Raw genomic sequence first — 15,978 nt, 5'->3', positions numbered from 1 at the left:
TTTTACTGTATTTTTCAGTCTCACCAGGTTGGGATTTTCACCCAACCAGCCCAGCCAGCAGACCTTTATACCTGACAGACTACCATCTTCTCATAGGTCCAAGCTGAGATACAGATCTCAGGTCATTCCAGAATTATAGGACAATTGAGGCATCAACACTTTAGAAAAATTGACCCCTTATTTTATTTAATTTAACCATGGAATAATTTGATTTGTCCAGCTCAGGCATCAACGACACACTTTTAAACCTGGAACCAACTTATTGTTTAATACATCCTTTACAATGAAGTAAAACAAAGGTACATTCACATCAAATACTCATTTAATTTCAGATAAGACTTGGACTATATTCATTTAAGCAACTTTAAAAATCAAAGTTGCTGACTGTTAAAAAGACAATTATCTAAACCCTTGTGAAATACACAAATATATAAATATACAAATAAAATTGAATTGAATTGAATTGAATTGAAAAGAAAATCATTTAATCAGAATCAGAATTCCTTTAATAATCCCCAGGGGGAAATTGCTTTTGTTACACACAGCTCCAAAAGAATAAGAATAAACTTCAAACACAAAAATTTAAATATATAAATATATAAAAGTATGTATAAAAAATTATGATTACAAATTATTACACAGAGGTAAATTATTGCACCAGGTGAGTCCAGAGTCTTATGATAATAATAAGGCTACTGTAATAAAAACCATATGGTAACAGGGTTGAAATTACAGCAACAGGGTGTTACGAAGTGACAGGGTTGATGGATACATTACTTTTGATTGTAGATGATGAATAACAACACATGACCACAGAAGTGTTGTCTAATAATATTTAATCTATCTTTTCAATGAAGGATCAACAGGGTGAGTACTGTTTTCATTGGGCATGCTGCTCTTTCACACTGTCGGTCTGTCGGTCTTCTTCCTTGTTTCTTCAAGTTTCCTCTCTCTTTCTTTAAGTACTCCTGTTGATCAGCATCACGTCTGGCACCGTAGAGCCTCTGCTTTTTACTAGAATCCAGTGACGCTGAAGAACTCAATCACACATCAATTTAAGATTTAAAAAAATCTCTAGTAATTTATTGAAAATGATCTGAACATGATTTAAACACATTTGAGTTCATTTTAAGTTAATAATCCCACCCAGCCTACTTAATGACAATAAAAGAAAAATGTATAATCTGGAAACCATGAAAATCTATTTCAAAGGTGCAGATTATGCTAAATTACACAAACACATTTAATCTGACTGTAGACAATAGATGCAACCCTGTAGGATGTAACCCAGGATTTTATGCTAGCTGGGGAATGCAATATTACTGTCAGGGCAAAGACAAACATAATTATATGAATATAGAAAGAATACTTTGAAATTAATTTGTCTTATTTTGAGAACATGAGTAAAAGAGTTGCGTTGGTTAGAGTAACACATTCAATCATGGCTGAAATGTTTGGAAAAATATGAAAAATAGTAGAGAGGACTTCATTTTCTTCTCCCTACAGTGGAGAAGAATCTTCAAAAGGCTTGAAGATGTCTTTTCCTTTGTGTCATGTGACCCGCAGGTTTGTCTCTTCCTGTGCAGGACTAAATAGGCTTTGGAAACAGCATGTTTTGGGACACAGCCTCTGGGCATAATTACTATTCAAAATATGTTGATGATTAAATAAAATGTTTTAACAATTACAAGAGACATTTATCAAAGAAATAGAAAATCAATTTTAATCTTATTTTAACTTTTAGATTTGACATGTAAAGTTGGTTGTCAAGAAGGTGGGACAAGTAAACTGCCATCCTAGGGGAAGTCCAAGAGCTATTTGGTATTTTAAATCATATTTCTGAACCACTTTTTCCACAACTGTATTTACATTTTGACTTGGGACAAGTGTCATTTACACATCAAGTGCATGTTTCACTATTTTATGCCTGAATTATTTGAAATGTCATGGGTGGGACAGTAATAGGTTGAACACCCATAACGTATGATGTCAAAGGATGCAGGTCCCAACGTTTTCATGTATGTGATGTGGGCAAGTTCTATTCTACTCTATTCTTGATGTATAAAAGCTGGGTGTTTCCTCCTACTGCCCAACTCCTGCCATTTTCCCTATTTTATCAGTCTCCAAGTCACAAGTGTGAACCCCTTGATACCATAGCACTTTAACTTGGACGGTTGTGTCAATTTAACCACAATGTATTGTATTACTTTTAATCCTCCCTATTTCACGCTAGAGGGAACAGTCAGTAAAAGTCTTTTCACAGTACATTCAATGACCTGGAAGAAAACTGAGCAGAGTTTGAAAACGATGATTTTGACATTAGAATGGTAAGATCACCTAAACTGGAAAAGAAATGACTTATCTTGTCAGGTAGCCTGGTCTTATCTATTTCACGCATTGTTTTTTTTGCTGTCTTTGTCACACCCACTGTTTCACCTTTATACACTGTTGCCCATAAAGTTGGAATAAAATGCTTTTCACCTCTTCTCATGAAATGATTGTGACAATGTGATTTGTTCTTGATAAATAAAGTTTATATCTTCTCAACTTTATTGATCAAACTCTTCCAAACAGATCCCAGTGAAACTTAAACCACAGTGAACCTTTGCAAACTGTGGATTCAGGCTTTAACAAAATTGGGGGTATTGAACAATTATTCCAACTTTATGGGCAACAGTGTATTTGTAATCTTTTTTCACTTCCTTTGTATAACTGCAAACCAACTTCAACATACATTTTACTGTTTTTGTCTCAACATATCTGTTTCATCAAAAAATACACGACTATTACTTAGATTAAGCACGTGCACATTTCTATTCAATATCTGCCTTAGTTAACACAAGCCATCTCCCAATACTCTGAGGATCAGCCAGATCAGGCTACAGTCCATAATTAGTGTAAACAGTCATACAGAATGTTTGTGCCACAGGGATGTTACTCCAAAATCCAAAAAACCAAAAAAAACCCAACATTTTCTGGTGCCATTATTCCAAAACTCTAATAGGCCGAAGAGTGTCCCATTGGGCCCAGAGCTTATTTGTCGGATAGTCCTTTATTTAACCTTAACACCACAGAAGCAGGGAAATCTTTAGTCTACGTGTCGTTTGGTGTCAAGGCAGAAAGAAAGCCTATTAACCGCCACCAATTTAGCACCATGGAGAACACCAGATCTGAACTAACAACTGCAGGGAAAGCGTGTTTTGTCAGAGCAATTGGTGTTCGTTCTTAGGATAATGGACATGTATTGGACTATTGAGGTTTTCATATAATGGTCTGGTAAAATAATGGGCAGTGAAATGATAAATTGTCCCTCTGAAGTTTGTATCATGGCCTCCCAGTACTGACAAGGCTGAAGGCTGTTCGTTCTGTAGATGTTCTCCTTTCTTAACCTGCTATGATATTTTTGGATTCATTCAATTGATACGAGATTCTACTGAGCAAATCTACTGAAGAATATTTTTGCCATTTGGAAATTACTGCCAATTATGTAGAAAAGCCTCATACAGAAAACTCTATTCTCCCTTTGTCTCTTTTTTCTGTGCCATGAAGCCCTCATTTCTCTTCGTATGTGTTTCTATGCAACAAAGTGTTACTGCCATGTTTTGTTGCAATAAATAATGCGCTGGCATTTGCACTTGCAGACTTTATGCAGCTGAGCAGCTGCATGACCTTGTTCTATTAAAACTTGTAAAGATAATCTATGCATACGAACTGGAGATGTAGCAGTTTACTTTTAAGAGTACTGATCTTTTATTTGCATTTCATTAGTAATAATGGGTCTGATTTCCTTCTTTCTTCAGTCATTAAAGACTCATTTCTGCACATTCATTTGTCAAAAGTCATGACATAGTAATTGCGTTCAGGGGCTTCATTGTTGAACTGAATGGAATACCCTTTAAGCTGTTACACCACTTAAAGTCATAATGAATTGGCAATCGTTTTGAGAAAAGGATTCTGTGCGTCCTCTCAAACAATCTCCTTGTGCTTCAGTCAATCATCACATTACCAAATCAAACCACAGCTGCACAATAATAATAATAATAATAATAATGATAACAATAATACATTTACAGTGGATAAAATCACTATGTAATATGAAAGCCATCACTCATAATGATTAACCCACAGAGCCAGAGAGTTGATGGCAAATAACTCTGCAGCCTCCTCAGCACTATGGAGCATTATTCCAGCTTTCAGCTTGAGACGTGACCTTCTTTTACAAGTGATGTCATCCGTAGTTAGGCATCAATGATCTCATTGCACCACATTTTCAAGTCTCAATTCAATTCAATTCAATTCAATTCAATTCAATTCAATTCAATTCAATTCAATTCAATTCAATTCAACAGGTTTCATTGGCATGACATTTAACATGTGTTCTCAAAGCGCAAACACAAAGTCTCTCTTTCTCTTAATACATATCTCTTGTGTTACTGCATCTATTGTATGTCAACTTGAAATTCAGTGTCACAAACTGATAATAACAACGTGGTTGTCTTTAAGAGTGGGAGTGCTATTATTCTTGTTCACAGCATAAATCATACATTTCCTGCATTTCCCATTCGGCATGTGAACCTGCATCTGAGTTTCTCCTCCCAGAGTGAGCTCCTTGATTTGATCTAGATATGTGTTCAAAGTCAGACCTCCCAGCAGCTTCCCATCACTATGACAATCTTTGCCATAACAAATGTATGCTTGTGTGGGTGGGTGACGCTTTTTTGTTTTGCAATTCTTTATTCACGTAGTGTGCTCCTTAGTACAAGGTCCTCCGTGTGTTTAAAGGTGATTCAACTTAATCATATAATGTGGATATATTAAGCAGGTTACCATCTCAGTAATCTGAATGGGGTGACATTACAGCTCCATATGATGTCTGACTTCACACTATCCAGTCTCAAGCCATTCATTTGGACACACTTGTTTCTTTTTCTCTTAGTGTGTCTTTTAATCCATGATATTTAATATAATAAACCAACACTCAGTGCATCACACTGGAGACAGACTCTTTATTGGAAGTGTACAGGGGTTTATCCTCTATAACTCGACTGAACAGAAGGGGTTAGTATATGTTTTATATTATATATTTAGAGAATAATCAAGTTCAGCTGCTGTTTACATGTGTTGTCTTTGTGATCTTAAGATTGATTATCACACAGGGTTCTATATATTGCGAGACCACATGGATCAGTCGATCAATGTGAGTATTGTTCTGTGACACTATGGGAATAATGGCATTGACTGCTATGACAGTGTTTGAGAAAATCTATTGATTTGTTGTTGGGGTGGGTGGATACACTGAGAAAATGAAAGTTTCAGAGTTGGTCTGGGTGAGCTCTTGGATAGATGGGTTTATGAAAGGTGCAAGCAAGGTAGCAGGTGACACAAGATATAGGACCAAATATGCAGGCTGAGCCACAGTGGTTCAGTTCACTGACTTGAACCCAGTGGATGAGCGGGGCTGTCAGCTGATGAGGAAGGGAAACCACACCCACACACACAACGAAGCATAGATTGAGAGAGACAAGGAAAGCATTGGTTACAAAGGGAAGGTAAAAAAAAAACAGAGACAAGGCAGTGACTGTGACGAGGACGTTCAGATAAGCAGCCAGGGTAGCCTCATTTTTTACACTAACTATCCCATTCCTGTATGTCGGCAGGTTTAACAGCCAGCTCTATGTCCAGCAGCCACCGTGTGTTCTGTAAAAGCGTCCTTGAGTGTGAAACTGAACCCCCCCCCCAGGTGGTGTCAGCAGATATGGTGAAATCTGCCATATGCTATAGCTATACCCAAGACACCAATTGGGACCCAAAGGCAGGCACCCAGACACCTTAGGAGACGTGTGAGGTAGTGTTAATTATTTAATAAGCTTGTGATGGCAAATTCCTACCACTGTCCCTCTGAAAACTGGCTTCATTATTTACCCTTGATCAAGAAATATGTTTTATTTTTTGGAGTTCAGGTTTTTCTTTTCTGTCTCCACCTCACACAAGTATCTCAGCATTACAATCTTTATACAATTGCAGCAGTCAGGCAGCAACCAACAAACCATAGCTGAAGTAATTAATTTCCAAATGAGAAGGTGAACAGGTTGCACAATAAAAGGTGGGAATTCTATAAGGCAGGTAAGACAATGTGACATATTAAATTATGGAATGGCTAACCCTCAGATTGATAGAGAATGAGGCGCAGCCGAGGAGGCAGGCAGAGGCTAACAGGGCTAGAGAGGGAATAAGCAACAGGTGTGCAGAGCCAGAGGGTGCAGGTAAGGTAAGGACTGGATATCTTTGATAAGCACACACACTGCAAGTTTACTAGTTGTTTTTAATTCAGGGACACGATCCTCTGTAGTCCCAATTTTTAGACATTTAGCTGTCTGCGTCATAACAGACAGGGGCCGCTGTGGCTCAGGGGTAGAGTGGGTCGTCCATCAATCGGAAGGTCGGCGCTTCGATCCAACTCCTCTAAGTCAGCAAGTCGAAGTGTCCTTGGGCAAGACGCTGAACTCCCCAACCCCACCTCCTGAAGCCTAGCTTCTCGTCCAACTTCGATTCCCCCTGTATGAATAATGTGTGAATGGGTGAGTGAGGATGTGATGTAAAAGCACTTTGAGTAGCTGAAATGACCAGAAATACAGACCATTTGCCAACAAGACCATGTCTTTAAAACAGTCTTCAAATGTGGCTGAGAAATACAAACTTCATGCCTGAAGTCAGAGGACGCAACCAGTGTGGCTTGTAATCCACAACCATTAATCCATGAGTGACAGCCAGTTATTTAATGAAGTTCTCCAGCAATTCGTCTCAGACCATGAAGCTGGGAAATATAACAGGAGGATGTCTGTTATTTAGTTGAAGGCAAGAAAAGTCAGCTTTGTTTAAATAGAAAGAAACAGAAAGAAATAGGGAGTGTTACAAGAGTTTAAATAAAAAAGAAACAATAGTACGTGCCAATCTATACAATAAGCAATAAAAACAAAAAAAAGGTAATTGTACATATATATATTTATATATATATATATAAAGTTAGCTATTATGTATTATTTTCTCACCTTTTACTCAAACATGTGTCTTTTGTATTTTATTCTTTTATTGATTATTGTCCATGTATTTCATACAATTAAATGAAATAAAAAAATGTCAATATAAAAATTGCAAAAATCAGATAGTGACAGTAGCAAGTTCAAAGTCACTCCAAATGCAGAAGAGGAAAATTAAGTGCCGTAGAGAAACTAATCAATTAAAGGCACCCAGCACTTTTCTGTATTTGGTGACGTGCGTATCGATGCTGCTGCTGCTGTGTGATGACTACAAGTATTAGTCCATGGCCTTAACCACTCGGACCAAATCGCATATTTGTCGTGGTGTCGTTGCTATAAATGGAAACAGGCTTCCAAAATTTGGGTGGACAATCACGGTTTGAATCCTGTGTCCCCCATTACCTGTTCAACTCCAGTTTTACACTCCACATGGGAACAGGTGGTTCTGCTCTAGAATAACGTATAGTTAGTAAAAACCAGATAGGATAGATAAAGAGAATATATATGTAAACTAAAATAACTCAATAATCCAGGAATTGCCATGAACGTTGGTACAGAGATCCAGAGTGCCCAGGGAATCAATCCTAGTGACCCTGGTTTTTCCTCTAGTGCCACCAGCTGGTCCACATTTTCAGTGTACTAGTGAAATATCTCACCATCTACTGAATAGTTTGGCACAATATTTGGTGCAGACACATTCATGTCACCCTCAGCATGAATTGTAATAACTTTGGTCATCCTTTGTCACCCAGCACCACGGTGAAGTCAACATTTAAGTTTATCCAGTACTTGTGGACCAAATACCTAATATTTAATATAATATCATAATGTTAACCAATATAATAGAATAATGCATAATATTGTCTTAGTGCATATATCTATTATATTATTATTATTATTATTTCCAATAGCATTGCTTTGAATGTCCTGTATTATGTGCGTCTGTGCAGCAGGTTTTATTTACCTGACAATTTTATTTACCTGACAATGTGATCTAATGATGTCCTCCACTGTCGCTCTCCATGCTTAGAAATGATTTCAATAATCTTTGTCATTTTAATCTCATTTTCTTATATAGGATGCCTTCTTACATGGATGTAATTTAATTAGAAATGTATTTGGGAACATGATACCTACTGACGTGATAAGGGCCTATGTTGGTGCATTATTAGGGTTATTAGTCTATTTATGTACTTAATAATTCTTTTCAAAGCTTTCCTCTTTTGTCTCTGAACATAAGCATAGTATTGTCTTATTGTATTGTGCTGATTAATCATCATAGCCAACTTGCATGTGGAAATGTACCATATATAGTATTAAGTATATTAACATGAGCTCATTGTCGGCAGGATTCGAACCTGCGTGGGGAGACCCCATAGGATTTCGAGTCCATCGCCTTTACCACTCGGCCACGACAACTCACACATAAGAAGTGAGGAACAGGAGCTACCCTGGATGTATTTGTATTGATAACATTGCACTAAATCAGTTCTGGAATCAGCTCTACAGGTCCTGTATAAAAAGGTCCTGCAGCTTCTCTCTGACTCTCAGACACAAACTAACCTGAAACTTTACTTTCTCCTCAGTTTGAAGCTTTTCCAACAAATTCTATGTGTGGTGGAAGAACTATGAAACATTACATTTTCCTGCTTGATACACAGACCTGCGGCCTCCTACGGGCACTCAAAACATTCTCATCATGTCCACATAAAATAAAAGAAGTCTCTCCCTCAGACCATACAAACTTTAGTCTGTGGAGGATTTGCAGGGATTGATTGACCTTCAATGTTGTGTTTACATGTTATATATTGTTCAATGATTGTGTTACCACAAAGTAGATCTGAAACAACATGTGTTAGTGTTCCAGCACAGAAACACAGCTGACACTGCACAGAGAGTGTGAGGTATGGATGTTCATCTGAGCCATGCAGCTCAGTGTTGCTCTGGGGCCTCCAGAGGGTTCATTTGGAATTTACAGTAAAGTACTGAATGTGACATCATACTGTGTGTGTCATAATACAGTATGTGACATCATACTGTGTGTCGACAGAGCTGTGACCTCACTGATGACATGTCCAGTGTGGGGACAGAAAGTTGTAAATAGGACCCACGGTGAGCTTCCAGCTTCAGACCTCCTCCCACAGAGGAGAAAGCTGGACGGCTCTAAGGTTCTGAGCTGAGCCGGTCTGAGCTTCTGCTCCGGGCTGATCAGATCAGCTGCTCCTGCAGAGAGGCCCAGTGTGCTGCCGCATCTTCAGCACTGGTTTCTGGGCACTCCTGCACCAGCAGGTGAACTCTAGTCAGGCAGAGCCCAGACTCAGACTGCTCCCTTCCAGCTGGAGGACAGCTGCTTCAGCAGAGGCCAAGTCTCTTTCTTTCTCTTTCTGATCTGTGGGCGGAGGTCTTGGGGGGGTGGGGTTAGGTTAGGGGGGTGGGGTTACGGTTAGATTAGGTTAGGTTAGGGGGGTGGGATTAGGGTTAGGTTAGGGCAGTGATTCTCAATTATTTTCTGTTACGCCCCTCCCAGGAAGAAGAAAATTTCGCGCCCCCCATTCTCCGCCGCGACTATAAATAGTATCATTTGTCTATAAAATTGTTATAAATACACTTCTGCATAACATTGTATCCTTATTAACATTAAAGAAAAAAGAAAGAAATATAGATCAACTTACAACAAAGAATAGCTTTATTAACATTGTAACATTTAAACTATAAACATTTTTGACCGACTAATTTCACCATTTGATACTGAAAAATCAATAAATAATAATAAATTCAAATTGATCAGCAACATTAACTCAGGAGCACAATATTTAAAACATTTTAACCTACAAAACAAAAATGAATAAAACAATTTGTGCTGATTTTTTTTTATCAAAATGAGGAAGTCAGGATTAATGGCTACAATGAGCAAGTTTAGCAGTGCACAGCTTTTCGAAGCAGGGTTTGAAGCATAATACTGCAACTCTCAGCTCCTGCTCAATGTTTAGCTGTAGCATTCACAACGCGGGATGATTGTTGACAATATTCGGCACGTTTTCGCTGAAAAAACTCAAGCGGCTTATCAGCGTGATTGGGGTGTAATGTCTTTAAGTGACGCCTTAATTTATTTGGCTTCATGCTGTTCGCTGCCAACAGTAAACACACCGGTCTTTCCTCGTCTCCCACCATAGTCGCAGTGAAGCCAAGCGTTATGCTTCGTCATATTTCTTAGTCTTAGCTTTCGGGAAGTTAATACTCCCTGCACAGACTCTGATAATGGGAGCGCCACTGCCACCTACTGTAGGGGATGTACAATTACACTTTATTCTAGTACAGCAAAAAAAAAAACCTATTCCCCGGGGTCACACGCGCCCCCCTGGCATCGCACCGCCCCACTATTTGAGAAGGACTGATTTAATGTGTGTCCAGCTTAGTAGCTAAAAGCAGCTTCCCTGTGTTTTGTTCTGACTTGAGGTGACTGTAATTGAGTCACTGTTAAAAAGTTTACGTCACATGTAATGCAAATGGACAACCCAATGAAGCGTGTCCACTGGGTGGGTATGTTAATTACAGTAATAATGGGAAATAGAAGACATGTCGATACATTTGCCAGTAACCTTTGTCGGGGCGGTCGTGTTCCAAAGGTTCCTCCAAATGCAGCCAAAAAAACTGCAGGCAGGGAATGAAATTAGCACCAGCCACCTGCCAAATACAGGGTAAATGTTGGCTGTGGCAGGTAAAATTTCAGGTCACCTGCCACAATGACAGATAAGTGTTTTCTTATGTAGGGAAATGCTATTTCTTCTTAAATTAAGAATAAACACTGAGTTCAGTGACCTTCATGTTTGCTTCCATGTGACAGCGTGCTACGTGCGACGTCTTTGGTGTTGATCCGCTGCACATGCGGGCCAGTTCAGGGGAGATCTGATATTGACCACATTTAAAAGATAATGTCATCAGCGACACAGCATGAACAGATCTGAGCAATAAATCAAATGAGAACAACGACTTGCAGCGGGAGCTTAGTTTCTTTTGCTAAAGAAGGGTAAAGGAGCACCTTGTTCTTTGCGTTGTTTAAGAGTTTGTGGTGAAACTGCACAGATTGCATTTGCCGTTGGCTGAGACCCAAATATCTAAAGACTTGGCCTGGCCAATCCAATTACAGTGTATGTTGCATTCATTTACAGCCTTAGAGATGGCAAGGATGCACCTGTATCTTGTATCAAGGTTGCAGGTGTTTGGTGTTCTGTCTAATTCTGCTTTTTAGGAGACTTCCTGCCAAATCTGAGCAAGACTGACGCAGTGGGGATTTTGTTGTTAACACTCCCTGCTTTACCCAAGAATTCATTTTGGTTCGACCTTGTAACACAAGGTATTTTGGCAGGTCGTAAGTGGAAATCACAGGTGCAAGTATTAACATTAATTAAGCTTTTGTGTATTCTGATTCATTGGCTTCCATGAAGAACTATGCAGAACACAGACCTTGTTAATCTATTAGACCTCCCACTATGACAGTCCGAAGTATTTGCCCTTAAGCAAGTCTCTTCCTAAATAGAATTGTCCAATAATTTAGGTAATTATTTAACTTGGAGGCATGTGTTCCTGACTGTGATATAGCTGTATTGGGGCATCTCTGAGTTCACTGAATTCCATTAACCCATAGACATGGGATTCATGAAAGGAAAGGCAAAGGGTGGGGTTAAAATCATTAACTAGGTGAGGTGTCAAAACAATATTAGACTTGGACAAGCCACAATCATTCTGGCCGTTAAGTGGGGAACACTGCGCTGCTTTCCTTTCCTTTCAAAATTCCCCACTTGTTCATCTTTTGACTGCCCTTATTACCACGACTCAGAGAGCAAAGTGTAATATTTTGTTCGGAGGTGCCAGAAGGTTAATTGTACACATTGTGTTTAGCTGTGTAGCTGGGCACTGCAGCACTGCTGACTGACCTGTTTTACATTCAGTGAGAAGCAGTTCTTTACCTGCTGCTTTATTCAAAGTCACTCTGTCTCTGAACTGTCTTCATTTATCACCGCTGTGGTAGGCTCATGGCTGCCACACAATCCTGGACCACACGCACGGCAAACAAAAGTGCCCTGTTATCTTTTTGTTGATTGGTTAGAAAGCCCCATACAGAAGCTGAGCCAACATTTGACATTGATCATTTAGAGAGATTCCAAAGGAACAATATAATTTATATTTGCAACAATACATTTTTATATATATAAAACATTTTATATAAATCTACATATATACATATAGAGATAAAAATGGACTCATGTATGATACATTTTTATATAGAAGTGTATATGTATATGTAGATTTTATAATAGTGTTATCAATTTGGTAGTTACTGTCTATTATGATGTTATTGTATGTAGTATTTAAGGGCAATTGAGTGGTCAGAAGTCATATCTGGACCAGTGGGTTGTCTTACAGTTGGAACAGTATAGTGAAAAGTTTGAACACACCTCACATGTAATGGTTTTACTGTATTTTTTATTGTTCTGTGATTGGGAAGCTGATTGAGAGGATGCCAAGAGTGTGCGATACCCATGCACAAAGACAGCTGGCAGACAACTGCAGCACCATTAATGTTAAACCATATTTACAGAAGCACAGGCAACATCTGCCATGCACAGCATTCAAATAACCACCCAGACAACTCTTACTTCATCAGGGACACGTCACTCAGGCATGGCAAAGCTCCTCTGGTGTCACAAAAGGCATTACCTGAGTAGCCCTGCTCCAAGCAAACTGAACCTGAGGTGTAAAATCAGCAGTGTTCACTGGTAAGGAGAGCTGCAGCATTGCTCATTGCAGAATTGTAAATATTGGTCATGTGGCAGCTCTCTAAATGTTACTTTATTTTAAACTTTTAGCAAGCTGTTGATAATGCATATTAAAAAGGTCAACCTCTGTGTTAATGTAATGGAACCAAGGCCTGCATTTAAAACCAAGCTTAGGAAAAAGTAAACTAGTTTTATCAGCAAAATTGACTTGAAAAGTCCTCACTCTGCAGAAAATGTTTGTTCATAACATTAACTAATATAACTGCTGCATGAATGTGGTTGTTCTATGTTTCCGCTGTAGATGTTTATGGCTGAGTTAATTTTAACTACTTTATATACCGTTGGGTAGTTTAATCTAATCTTCATATATTTGTGCTCTTACTGTCCTCTGAGAACCGTGGATCAATAAAGAGCTAATGTTTAATGAAGCTGGAAAACAGCCTGTTTTCAGCTTTGGAACGATGCATTTTCCAGCCGATCCAAGAGGGTCTTAAAAAGTTTATTTAGCTTACGAAGTAGAAGAATTTTCTCAACCCATAAATGAGCACTTCATCCTTGAGTTCATCACAAACTAAAATATTTGTCTCTGAGATGTAGAGGAGTAGAAGTAAAACATAAAATGGAAATATTCAAGTGAAGTACAGGTACCTTGAATTTGTACTTAAGTATGGTACTAAGTTACATTCCACTACTGGACTATAAGACTCAGTTATAGTGCAGTTCCAAACTATTTAGCTGAATCTGTTTACATTTGTGTGACCTTTCTTTCAATAAAGATGTGAATGTAAGCACATTGTTAAATGGGTTGGACAGCCATTAACTATTTTTACCAAGTACCAAGGTACATTTTTTAATACTGCACAGATTAGTGTGGGTCAATCAATCAATCTTTCCATAAAGAGCAGGTCTAGACCAAACTCTTTAATTAAAGAGAGACCCAACGATTCAGGAATTCAACATTAAGGATCCCCACATGAGCAGCATCAGATATTATATTAGGCAACAGTGGAAGAAGAACTCCTCTCTAAAGGGAAGAAACCTCAAAAGGAAGCAGGCTCGGGGGGGGGGGGGCTTTCTGTCGGGGTCCATGTTGGGTTGAGGTTGGACAAAGAGAGAGAGAGAGAGAGAGAGAGAATAGTATATGAATAATAACAACATGACTAATATCAGTAAAAAGAGTCGGTGGCCGACGATCTGCAGCAGTGATTCATGAAGCCAGAGAACCACAGCAGGAGAACCAGGACCAGGATCCACAAGAACCAGAGAACCACAGCAGGAGAACCAGGACCAGGATCCACAGGAACCAGAGAACCACAGCAGGAGAACCAGGACCAGGATCCACAAGAACCAGAGAAGCACAGCAGGAGAACCAGGACCAGGATCCACAAGAACCAGAGAAGCACAGCAGGAGAACCAGGACCAGGATCCACAGGAACCAGAGAGATGAGAAAAGCACAGAAAGGCTCCGGGGAAGATACCAAGTTAGTAACAGACATTAAAGAGACATGAAGCATCAGGATGGAGGGGAAGAGGAGGAGAGAGGAGCCCAGTGCATCATGGGAGTCCCCCGGCAGTCTGAGCCTATAGCACAGGGATGGGCAAACTTTTTGGCTCAGGGGCGTCTTTGCCGACACAACTTACTCACTGCTGGCTGGCTAACGTGCTTAACAGTCTTTGGAACACATTTTCTTATGACCCAACATGGTGACGTGACTGTTAGCTACAAAATGAAGCTTGCTAGCTTAATGTACACCTCTCAAAACCTCTGTAGTTTGATGCACACCTCTTCAAATCATCTTAAAACATTTCAAACAACTAATACTACATTCACATTAGACCCTGAACCAAGCTAAATATAGAAAAACAAGTTTTGCAGTAGGCTACCTGTGGACCGATAGAGAGAGGACCGAAATTAGCATGTTGCTCTGACCAGAGCTGGTTTATTTCTGAGCTTGTTTATCACGGTCTCCATACTGACCTACGAAGGGTATTACCTTGAAGTAAAGACTGGAGAGTAGGTTAGAATAGTTCAATAATTAACAAAAAAATGAGGGGGTTGTCTGTTTTACATAAAAACTAAACATGTAGCAATCCGGCCTGACGCACCATCATGTTTCTACAGCAGCCCAGAATGGGCAAACAGAGCCTTTTGTGTTTTAATGTTGAAGTGGCAGCTTGAACTGGCTGCTTGGAATCCAGTAGTTGCAAGATAAACAATGAAGAAGAGGAATAGCATTCTGTGTGAGAAGTCTGAGAATGCCATTACTACCTAGTTGTATTTCTTCTTCTTCCAAACAAACCAGGCAAAAATTTCCAATTTTCCTTTTACTCAATTGAGCTGAATCACAACTGTGTTATTGCACTTCGACTAATCATGCTCACATTTACATGAAAATGCTACAGACTACTTTAACTGTAGTTTGGTGTAAATCCCGACTAGTATCGACTCCTGTGCTGGTATCAGTGATTGAATTCTCAGAGGATGTAACCCACCCTAATTTTTCCCGTCTGAGTGACACTTTATAGCACTGCATACAACAGCCAGTGATGCGTTCAATCTTCTTTATTGGCAGTCTCCATCATCATCAAGATTCCACCTTAACACCAGCCCTGGCACCTGAATAAAGATTTCCTATCATGGAGCCTGAGCACACGCGCCACGCTCTTAAAATGTGACAAATGCAAATGGGATGAGAGAAATCAAATGTGACTAACGTGTATGGAAACAGAGAAAATCAATTGTCTCCTGAACAAATGGATGAGCTATTAAAATGATTGTGTGCTACAGGAATATATTATCCTCAGCAGCTGCCAGCAGAGGCTACGGAGTCTCATATTCCAAGTCTGCTTGGCCCAAGAAAGCACACAGAGCTTCTACTAAGGCAATTATATCCACTTTCTGCATGAGCAGAGCATGTGATTTATCTATGTGCTCACATTATCATTATAACAAGCACAAAGCATGTAATATAACTGCAGCTACACAAGGAGAAGTAAGTGGAAATGCCAAAGACTTGGTTTTAAAGCAACATTACCACCGTCCAACTTTGGTGATACAAAATCTTTTGATTTAGGGGGCCAGACTTCGAATTGTTGTTTCAAGTCATGATGGAGAAGAGTTTACTTTCCTCACCCCATTTGAGAATAAAGAATTAATTGAAGCT

At 39.2% G+C, this 15,978-nt stretch overlaps 1 protein-coding gene and 1 non-coding gene across 2 annotated transcripts in view; one reads left to right on the top strand and one right to left on the bottom strand.

The window, feature by feature from the left end:
* The window catches only part of LOC139203161 (inactive N-acetylated-alpha-linked acidic dipeptidase-like protein 2), a 277,953-nt gene that overhangs the window by 40,590 nt on the left and 221,385 nt on the right, over positions 1–15,978 (top strand). The window lies entirely within an intron of this gene.
* Positions 8,375–8,456, bottom strand: trnas-cga (transfer RNA serine (anticodon CGA)). The gene has a single exon. It is a non-coding gene; the product is annotated as a tRNA-Ser (tRNA).

This window comes from Pempheris klunzingeri, chromosome 6 (assembly GCF_042242105.1).
Source record: "Pempheris klunzingeri isolate RE-2024b chromosome 6, fPemKlu1.hap1, whole genome shotgun sequence".
Lineage (NCBI taxonomy): Eukaryota > Metazoa > Chordata > Actinopteri > Acropomatiformes > Pempheridae > Pempheris > Pempheris klunzingeri.
The sequence above is the reverse complement of the archived record's forward strand: the minus strand, read 5'-3'. Positions and strand labels throughout refer to the sequence as shown.